The sequence below is a fragment of the Salvia hispanica genome, chromosome 3 (genome assembly GCF_023119035.1).
Source record: "Salvia hispanica cultivar TCC Black 2014 chromosome 3, UniMelb_Shisp_WGS_1.0, whole genome shotgun sequence".
NCBI classification, from domain to species: domain Eukaryota; kingdom Viridiplantae; phylum Streptophyta; class Magnoliopsida; order Lamiales; family Lamiaceae; genus Salvia; species Salvia hispanica.
In genome coordinates, this window is record NC_062967.1 from 54769159 (window position 1) to 54780766 (window position 11608).

Genomic DNA, 11608 nt, shown 5'->3' on the forward strand with positions numbered 1-11608 from the left:
TTAAATTGTTGGTTCAATTTAATTAGTAAAAAGTAAATTGGTTGAGCCAAAATCCAAAACCCATAGATCCCTGTTTGGCCCCAAAAGGAATTTAATATAAATAGGAGAATAAAGGAGACAGAAACAACATAATTTTCTACAACTAAAATTTTCGTCCCCCCCCCCTATTGGAGTTGGACGATTTTTCCTCTCCTCCGTGGAATAGAATTTTTGTCTTCTTTATTTAAGTCCTAGTATTCCGGTGAGAGTAGCCCACACTTATATTGGAGTACAGTTCGGGAACCAGAGAGAAGATCCGTGGTCTAGTATTCAAAGCGTCATGTGGAGAAGTCACTAGCCATCATCAATTCTTTGGAGAATTAATAAGGTATTATTTCTGCTCCGTAGTAAAGCATGTTTTAGGTTTCAATATACTTAAAGCATGATCAATTCAAGTTATGATTATGATACATGTGAGAATTACGCGAATAGATTTTATCTAAATAATCTGCTAAATAGATCTGATTATTATGTTATTTATTTGTCCGATTAATATATTAAATTATGAAATCGAGACGCTTCCGTTGCCAGTTCCTTCACATTCATCTACACATATGAATAAAATAGATTGATGACCAAAAGGGTAAATAAAATAGCTTTACATTTTCCCTCCAAAAAGGGCAAAAATGTCTTTCAATAAACTGTCCATTTTGATTAGTATTGATAGATATAGATTTTGTCATTTTGGTACGTTCCATACTAATAGAATTATTTCTCTTTTTATTAAAAATCTAACACATTTCTACACATCACACCTACTTTACTCTCTCTTACTTTCTTCTCTATTCATCTTTGTACCTTTTTCATTTTCCACTTTATTCTTCCTTTACTTAATTCACCTAACATAATTTTCTTAATCTTCGTGCCGAAAAGAAATGCCTTCATTATTATGAAACGGAGTAAGTACCATTTTTTATACAGATATTTATATGCACCAAATATCTTCTTTTCCTCCCTTTGCTGAATGCAGATTTGATTTGTCAAGTAAAAGATGTTGGTGTTGCTTTAGTCTGGTAACACTATCGGTCTATCATCGATATTTAGAAAAAATCATTAACTGTTTGTGTGAATACTAAATTTATGTTTATTTTTCCTCCCAAGATAATTGAGCAATTTTTACTTTTTCCCTCAAAAATTTTAATCCTCTAAAATCTTGATTTTCGAGCTGACTACGTCTATTTAATTTCATCCCCATAATTCAATATGAGAAATTAAATTTTGATCTTTTATCAAACTCTGATAAATTTTGTTTGATTGATTTGACTCGAAAATCAACCTTTTTCTTAATGTACTGATAGTATATTGTTTTAACCATTGGAACTGAAAATGTTATTGTGATTTGAAAATTTAAAACGTAGGGCAGTATATTGATATTAACCACTTGTATTAAAAAAATTAGCTGCGATTTGAAAATTAAAAAATTATACTCCATTAAAAAATGTATTCCCTCCGTCTCCGATTAAGAGTCACACTTTTCCATTTCGATTCGTCCCAAATTAAGAGTCACATTTCATTTTTACCATAAATAGTAAGTAGGTCCCACTTTCCACTAATTCAATTCACTCACATTTCATTTTTACCATAAATAGTAAGTAGATCCCACTTTCCACTAATTCAATTCACTCACATTTCACTAAATTTTTCAACCAACTTTTCTTTACATTTCTTAAAACTCATGCTCTGTCAAAGTGTGACTTCTAATCGGGGAGGAAGGGAGTACATAATATGGCAAGTATGTTGTTGATATCAGACGAAGATATTGAAGTCGAAATGGATTTCCACATTCTAACTTGTCCATTTTTATATCGATTTTGTTACACTCTTATCTGCTTCATTGATGTCTTTCTTCACTTTTTCGTCTATTTCCACTTCTGTTATGCATAAAATCTGCTTAAAATGACGAAAAAGAGAGACAAATCTATATGTTTATAATGAAGGATACACAATGAAAATTTACAGAGCAGAATCTATATAGAAATATAGGAATCATTTGTTCGTTGAACCTGTACCTTTTTATGTTTGTTGTTCATCTCCATTTCTCTTCTCAATCTCCCAACCTTATTTCCTCCTTTTTTCTTCTGTGTGCATTGGGATGTTACAGATATATGCAAATGTAGTGAAGATATTGTCAGAGAAGTTTGTTCATCTATTTTTATTATCTTATGCAGCACTGTTAGTAATGAGTAAAGAAGTATTTTAGATTTCACCTTAAAAACCTGCAAAAACAACAAAATATAAGATTTCACCTGCTCTTTTTTTTTTTTTTTGAGAGAAACCTGTTCTTATTTTAGGAGGGAAAACTTTCATTTTTTCTGGAGGGGAGGGAAGGGAATTTTGGTCACGACACGATAATCCGACACGAATCCGCACGAAATTATTGCGTGAAGGTAAAGTCTTATTGAGTCCGTGTCCTTATTGGATTGACCAATTATGTAACATCTCAGAATTTAGAACCCTAATTTTAGAGCCCTAGAATTAATTGTTGATGACGTGGAATCGAGAATGCATTTATTTCATGGGTCGAATTGAGTCTAGGGTTTGTGTTGAAAGTTTAAAAAGTCAAACTTATTGATTTAATGATGTGGCATGTGATATATTAAGTTATGAGATTATGTGGCAAATTATTTGTTTAAGGGTGAGTGAGAATATTAGAGAAAATTTCCATAAATACTTGCCACCCAATTCTTGTAATTTTCGAACCCTAGACCCCCTTTGAAGAGAAATTCTATTTCTTCCGGATTTAATTTAATCCTTGGGATATTTACCCAAATTAAAATCCAAGACCCAATTATTTCCTTATTTTAAAAGAGGAAAATCGAGCCCCTTATTTTCCTAGGTGATTTTCGAAAATCACCCATGTAGGGAAGGAAATATTATCTTGCTTATTTAATTGATCCCTTATTTGATTTCCTTCCATACCTAGAATTTAATTATTCTATCAAATCTTTCCATACCTCAAGAGATCTTGTCTTACCTTATTCTAGTCAATATTTAAAAATCCATGCCTTATTTAAAAGGCATAGGAGACGCCACTTTCCACTCCAAATTGGGAGAAATTCTTATTTTTATTTTGCTCCGTGATATTTTGTTCTACTCCGTAAAAAAATACCAAAACAAAATCTTGGCCATCCTAGAAGCATAATTTTCGAAAACTAGAAGATTTGCCCTAGGATCTATTTTTGTAAATTCTTCTTCCCTACTTCACAATATTTATTTATTTAATTGTGGAGAATGAGATCTTACAAAATATTCTATTCTAGTTACCTAAAGATCTTGTTGAGCTCTATAAATAAGAACCAAAACCCCAACCCTAGCCCCCATAAATTTCGAAACCCTCCCCCATACACTCTCTCAAATTTTCTTCTTCTACTCTCCAATATTTTGCTATCTTTTGGAGAAGAATTGAAGTTTAATCCAAGAACTTTGAAGAATCAAGGCTAATACTTGTCTTCTACCGATCGTTTTTCTCTAAAAGGTATTTTGTTTAAGAGTTATTCTTATTCTTCTTCTACTTCTTCTTTTTCTTCTTCTAACCGATTAATCGGTCTTCTTGAACCCTCATGCATCTTGGTTGAGTGAAGGAGGGATAAAAAGGGATGTGGGAACATGTATGTGTGTGTGCCGTGTATGTGTGTGTGGCGTGTGTGTGTGTATTCGACGTGTGTGTGTGTAGTGTTTGTATGGTGTGTGTTAGATGGTTAAATAATCTTGTGTGATAAACATGATCTTGATTAATTAGTGATGATAAGATAAATCGTTGGGAAGAGGGAAAAGTAATGAGACATGCATGAGTAAGAGTAGTATTGAACCTAATTTGTGATATGTGCCTATGTGATTAAAAGGTGAAACTTTGGTTGCGAAGCCGGATAACGGAAAAGCGAAACTACTTGAAAACTAAGCAGTCGAGGTGGGCTTTACTCAAAAAACTCTCTTTTATTTTATCAAAATGTTGTTTGGTGTTATAAGGGTGGTTTAACTGTTATGCCATGCCTATGTTTGTTTTAATGTGATGTTGGATATGCTTATACGAATTCGGGTCTGAGTATGGGCCGCAAGCCCTACCAGGCTGTGTACACGATGGGATCGGGAGCCGTCCTTGCTAGTCGGCCGGTCTCGTGGGCGAAAAGTGTGGCCACACTTTCGTCGCACCATGGAATGATTGTGATTGTTATTTTGATGAGGAAAATGGGGAGTTATTTTGACTGGCCAGTCTATGGAAAATATATTTTGTGATGCTCGTGATATATCTCTTATAACTGCTTAAAACTCGAGATCACTTGGTAAGGGTGACATAACTTATAAAATGTTTTGGCAATGAGCTCACTGAGTATTTCAAAATACTCAGCCCTGCATGTGTTTTCCTTATGTGCAGGTTAAATGATGACGAGCGGTGGCGGGTGTTGAGCAGATTAATTAATTAATATGGATATGTTGAACTTCAAGCGTAGTTGTGTCTTCATACATAGCTATACTTTCTCTTGGTCGTTTTCCGCTGAATTTTGATACACTTTAGAATTTCTTTTGGAATATTTGCATCTTGCCTTCGGTTTGAGGCCTTAGCTTTTTCTTGTGACTTTGTCTTGGATATTGTGTCGTACTCTTAAGATATTTGGATCGTCATTTATGCTATCTTTCTTCCTCTAAACTTCTAGGTTAAGTTGTTGCATTAAATACTCTGATATTTCTTCCAATTCTTTTGGTCAGTACTCTTTAAATGAAACCCTAGCCTATGTTTACTTCTTTTAAGTCGGTTTTGGGTAGCAGCCGCCGCATTTATTGTATCCTAGGAGGGCGGGCTGTTACAGTTGGTATCAGAGCCTCAGTTCTTTCCGCTCTGGACCTAAGAGTCTTTTCAAACTTTAGGTAGTCCATGTAATCATTGTAAAGGAACTAAATGCGAAAAGCTCAACACCGCAACTCGTCTCGTTCAACCACGAAGAAAGAGGTACAAATATTTCTATGATTGAAGTTTTATGCTCTTGGAAATTTTGGTTGAAAGTGTTATTTTTGTGAAAAGCATGCCTGATGTGCTAGAAATATTATGAATGCGAAGCGATGCTTCTTGAATGATGATTTGTTGAATGTTACATGAGACCTTGTGAAAATTTGTGAAATGCGAATGTGATCACGTGAGACTATGTTGAAATATTGCTATGCTTAGACTTGGACTTTTGGACCTAGCATGCTTTAGCTACGATCACAACGCTTGTACCAATAATAGAAACGTGGAAGGACTAGTATACGGCCGTTAGAGTATGTGGAGATTCGACGAAACGCGAATGGAAAATGCGCAATTAGTTATCTTAAGAACGGGAACCTTGGACGCGACGTCACCCCTGTACCACCATCCTTTGACTTTTACATACTTTCACAGCACCATTTGAGATCACGCACTTTCTACTCTTTTCCACCTTTGTGATGGTGCTGACTTGTTCCTTTCCCCCTTTGTAGATGGTTCAACCCTATCACGCCCTTATGCGTCGCCGTTACGCTAAGAATAGGAACTTTCCGGTGGAGCGCTATAGAGAGATAGAATGGGACGGAGAGCAGTTCCTTCTGAACTTCGTTACCGACTTCTATGGTCATTGGCTGGACGCCTACGCGTACGGGACTACCCATCACGAGGGAATCATGCGACTTATCCATATACTACCTTCCCCTTGGAGCGAGTGGACCGCTCAAGCCTCAGTATCCTACACTTGGTTTAGCCCGCCCAAATACACGCCTCGAGGAGACTTCGTCCGCCTAATAGGAGTTTTACTTCCGGCCATGTCTGCCGCCGTTGACGGACCTCCACTCCATCCGCCAACGCAAAGGTACTTGTCAGGAGCAGCACGTCAGATGAAGTATCGCGATGATGAGGAGCCGCACGTTGCTCGTGTTCCCCGTAGAAGGACCCTTAGGATGCGCGTTTCGGCCCCTCGAAGGATCATAAGAGAGGCCGAAGAGATGCTTACCTCGATTCCTTCGCCCCAAGGCAACGAGGAGAAAGACGAGGAGATGGGACCGTTCGAGAAGGGAGAGAGTTCGAACGCGGAGAGTGTCGGAGAGTCGGGAGAACCCGAAGAGGACGAGGGCGGAGATGTCTAGTGCCAGAATAGAAATTTTGTTTTTCCCTTTCCCCATGTTTTTGAATTCTAGAACTTCTAATTATGTTGTTATTTTCTTCCGCGATCGTATCGCTCTTTTCCATTCATTGTACCAAGACCTTTTGGGATCACTTTTGAAATTTAATGGGGAATTCGTACCTTTCATTCTACTATATGGCAATGAAGCCGTCTTCACTCTTTTCTATCCTTATTGCATGAATATACTTGCTCGTTCTATTATCTTCCAAGTGTTTTCCACCTTGTGGTGCAACCTTATTACGTTCTCTGTTTTCCTTACAACTGCTATTGTGTGGTTTTCCTTTAGACCCTGCTTGGGAATGAAAAAAAAAAAAAAAAATTCTTTTCTTCCTTTCAAAGTACCCTATCACTACCTTGAAATTTTAAAATAAGTGCGCTAACAATTCGAGTGTGATAAATCAGAATGCCGCCTAGACGCAACGTGAGGAACGAGGAACCTACCTCCCAGGCTTCGGTAGAAGAAAGTGTGACGCAACCAAGACCGCCGTCACCACCACCACCTCCACGAGTAGATAGGGAAGTCGTGAAGCTTTTTCTTGACCAAAAGCCTCCTACCTTCGACGGGATGGGTGAACCTGCAAAAGCTGAAACTTGGATACGTGCCTTAGAACGCATCTTCAAGACCTTAGTGTGCAACGATGCGGAGAAGATGATCTATGTGACGCATCAGCTGACCGGGTCCGCCGATTTTTGGTGGGACACTAAGTTAAAGACCATGCCCCAGGATCGCATAGACGAGATGACTTGGGAAGAATTCAAGACTGAGGTTTACGACAAGTACGTACCCAAGAGCTACCGCAAGGCAAAAGCCGCCGAGTTTCACAACCTCACCCAAGGACGCCTGTCCGTAACCGAGTATGACCGTGCACTTTGTGACATGACCCGTTATGCGCCTGAACAGACCGACACCGATGAGAAGCTGGCTGATAAGTTTCGTGAGGGCCTTAGGCACGAGATTAGGATGGCATTGGCAGTCCGCGGAACCCTTACGTAAGCCGAGGCGCTAGCCCTCGCACTGGATGTAGAGACAGCAATGCCAAAGGAGAAAAGCGTGGGAAACACCGCAATGACATTACCCCCGCCACGTTCTAACCATGATAAGAGGAGATGGGAGGAGAGAAGGATTCCCTATGACAACAAGCGATACCGCCCCACTCAGAACAGGCCGTCGTACGGAGGAGGACAGACTCCGTTCAATCCGAGGAGCGACCCCCGTGCCAGACCACCCCAGTGTAACGTTTGCACCAGGTACCATTTCGAGGAGTGTAGAGGACCGAACCCGACTAGGTGCTTCAACTGTGGAGGGAACGGTCATTTCTCGAGAGAGTGCCCAAGCAAGAATGTGGGAAACGGGTCGAGGCAGAACCATCAGGGTTTTCGTCAGCCGAGGGCGCCACCTACGGGCTCGGGAGCAAACCAGGATCAACCACTGCGGCTGCAACAGCCTGTCCGCCCAAGACTTCCCGCCCCGGCTAGAGCATATGCTATAAGTCAGAAGCAGCCCAAGATCGAGCAAGGGAGGCCCGAGAGTGGAAATTTAGCAGGTATAGGCGAAATTCTTGATACCCCTATTGTTGTTTTGTTCGACACGGGCGCATCTAATTCGTTCATCTCAGAGTTCTGTGTGCATACCCTAAGCTTGCCTACTAGAAAGTCTGAACATAGGATGATGGTGACCTCACCAGTAGGAGGACTGGTAGAGATCTCTCGGTTTTTCTTGAACGTAGAAATCGTACTAGGAGAACTTAAGTTAGTTGCTCACGACCTGCGAGTTATGGCGATGAGAGACGTTGACGTAATCTTAGGAATGGATTGGTTAACCACGAACTTTGCGATGATTAGTTGTAAGAAGCGACAGATAACCCTACAAGCCCCGGGTACGGAACCCGCCGTGTGCCATGGAATCTCGACGAACCGACGAATCGCTGTAGTCTCTGCGTTACAAGCCATCGCCATGCTGAAGGAAGGACGCCCGTCCTACCTTGTCTATCTCCACAGAGAAGAGAAGGAGGAAGCGAGGCTTGAAGACGTTGTTGTCGTACGAGATTTTCCCGACGTTTTTCCCGAGGAGTTACCTGGACCGCCGCCAGATAGGCAGTTAGAATTTACAATCGATCTTGAACCTGGAGCTGCACCCATATCGAAGGCGCCGTACCGCATGGCACCTAAGGAGTTGGAGGAAACACGTACTCCCTCTGTCCCATTAGAAATGAAACATTTACTTTTCAACACATGTTTTGAAAAAATAATACTCCCTCCATCTCACAAAAGATGTCACATTTCCATTTTTGGAAAAAGTTCTCTCTCACATGAATATAAAAATAATATTTTCTCTCTCCATTTAATACACAAAATAAAACCTCCTAAAATTTCGTGTCGTCCCACAAGTGTGACATCTTTTGTGGGACGAAGGGAGTAATAAATAGTTAAAGTGGAGTTAAAATAAAGTAATTTATAGAATAATATAAAGGGGACTCTCCTCTACATTATTCTCTCTTACTTTATTTTTTCAGCACTTTAGTTATTTATTATAATTTTTTCAAAACAAGTGCGCAAAAGCAAACGTTGCATATTTAATGGGACAAATGGAATATAATTTAGGAAGCAATACAAAAGTTAGAAGTTGGTAATATGTGCTTGTATATAGTATCGTTAATTAAGGAATATATATGCTAAAATTTTAAAATTCAAAATTTGTAATATTTAGTATCGGAACATATATTCCTCTAAAAATTAAGGAACATATATGCTAAAATATTGAATATGTGCTTGTATGCAGTGTCGTATTAAGAAAGTTGTGAAATAGTTGCTATTATATATAGTAAATCGAAAGAGAGAAAGGAATTTGAATCCTCACCTAGCCTCTCTACCTCAGTTCGACAGTTCCTCTCACACACGTAATAAACCTCTCGGCTCTCTCCCTCTCAACTATAGCAAAAAGTGGCATCTAGTGATTCTGCAGCGAAGGAGAACAAGCACATTCCCGAAAACATACAAAGACTGAAGAAAAACCACAAGAAGAAGAGGAATCCTGACGATCGCCATGAAGCCCTTAGTTTGGAGCTCTCTGCATCCAAACCCAAGACAAGAGTGCGGAATCCCAAAAATTTTGTTCTGCTCAGCAAACTTTGTGGCGATATTAGTATGCCGCAACTATTAAGAAGACATTGGGATATGATCGGAGAAGGGAATGCTCTCAAGTTTGAACATCAGTTGAAAAAGCTTCGAAACAAGGAATTAGGTTTGTTTCATCAAAGTTGTGCTTTGAAGGAACGAATTTGTGCCATCTTGCTGGAGGTTGTTACTGGTGTTAAATCTTCCCCAATCAATAACGGTGTTTCTCTCTCTACCATCTCATTCATTTAACTTTCAATTTAGTATAAGCTCCTTAAGAATTCAAATCGATTTAATTTTAGATATAACTAAAAATATTTATGTTCATATTTTTTCTACTTTTTTTTTTACTATATTAAATTAGTTGTCATACTTTATAACATCATTTGATTCTTGACAAGACATAGATAAAGGTAAATTAGATGAAGGTGACGTGGAAATGCTGGAGCTAGATGTCCAATTGGTGGACAAACCTGCAAAATTTATGCTATGAGTAACGATATAATTTATTCATATGATAAAATGCAAATCCATATATTATACAAACTTCAAACTATAATCTGGACTGTTAAAAAATATCAACAGATAACAAAATAGTAGCAATAGAAATTGTCAACACAATAACAAAATAATAGCAACAGAAAATGTCAACACAGTATCAACACAGTATCAACCGTTGACACTGTGTTGACATTTTTTTTTGCTACTATTTGTCATCTATTGACATTTTCTAACGGTCCAGATCATAGTTTGAAGTTTGTACAATATATACAGTTTGCATTTGATTACATTGCAATATAGATATATATATTTATGTTATATTGACGTGAAGTAAATAATTTACTTTTAGGGTGTCTCCAACGGCGCCCTTCCCACTCGCCCATCGGCGACGTCCGACCGGACGGGCACCATTGTGAGCGGGAAGGGCGCCCACGCCCGTCCCGAGTGCCCCTGCGATGGACTCGCCCCTCCCGTCGACGGGCGAGTGGGACGGGCGCCAATGTGGCGAAGGTCGCCCGTCCCACTCGGACGTCCGACATTTCAAATTTTTTATTTTTTTTTAAATAATACATAATAAACTCTATAAATAGGGTTCCCCCAACTTCATTTCATTCACCCCACTTGTGTTAACAAGTTTCTCTCTCTACAAATTTCATTTCTACTACAATTGAGTACAACAGAAACCCCCCCACCACGAGCGGAGGGAACACACCCTCGATTCCCATCGGCGCGAAGGGAAATTTTGCGGGGATGAATCCCCAGATGGCGGGGATGGGCGGTATGCCGACGATGACTCCCCAAATGTTCTACAATATGTACACTTGGATGAGTCAAATGGGTCAGATGATGCCGGGGGCAGCGGGTATGCCGGCAAATATGTCGGGGATGGGTGGGACTGCGGGGATGGGCGGTATGCCGCCAAATATGGCGGGGATGGGTGTGACTATGCCAGGGGCAGCGGGGATGGGCGGTATGCCGCCAAATATGGCGGGAGTGGGAGGGATGGTGCCCGGGGCAGTGGGGATGGGCGGTACGCCGCCAAATATGTCGGTGAGTGGATCGATGCAGCACAGGAGCCCGAGGACGCCTGGGGAATCTGTCTATCGGCCATATATAGATTTGTTGGCCGATGACTCCCCTTCTTCTGTTCCGGAGACTCGGTACGCCGGCATCGAGACTTTCTCTTTTGAGGATCTGGGGCTATCACCGATCCGTGAGACTCCCCAGGAGGAGGCGGGGCCTGTAAGGGGAAGGAGAAAAAGCAAGGCCACGGCCAGGAGCGGGGGTAGGGGCAAGGGCAAAGTCCCGAGATCTTCCTCACACACGGGGATGGGAGGGGAGGGGAGGAGGGTGTGGATGAGAATGAGCAGAGGACGATCTGGACCGTGTAGGAAAATGTCGCGCTTGCGAAGGTGATAAGGCTAATTTCATGCATCGGTAATGTGCGAAAAATGTTATAATTTGCTGGGTCTAACACGTTTCATAAGCCAGGTGTGTGAAGAAAATCGCTAGATCAAGGAAGTAATGAAGGAGATGGTCTAGCGAGGGAAAGAACGAAGTGAGCAGGATTTACAAGGAAAATTGGCGTGACAGAGGAGTGTACAGCTGAGGGCAACAAAGTCTTATCTATACCTCGCTGGGCCCACTCAAACGCCTATATATATAGAAGAGCATGCAACGCAAAAAAAAAAAACTTTTTCACTCTTCTTAGCTCACACACTTTACACACACTTGGAAATAGATCTGGGGTAGTCGGGAATGGAAGGTTACTTTTTAGAAATTTCGTGGTTGGCAACACCGTCCGAGTGAGGGCGAAGATACAATTA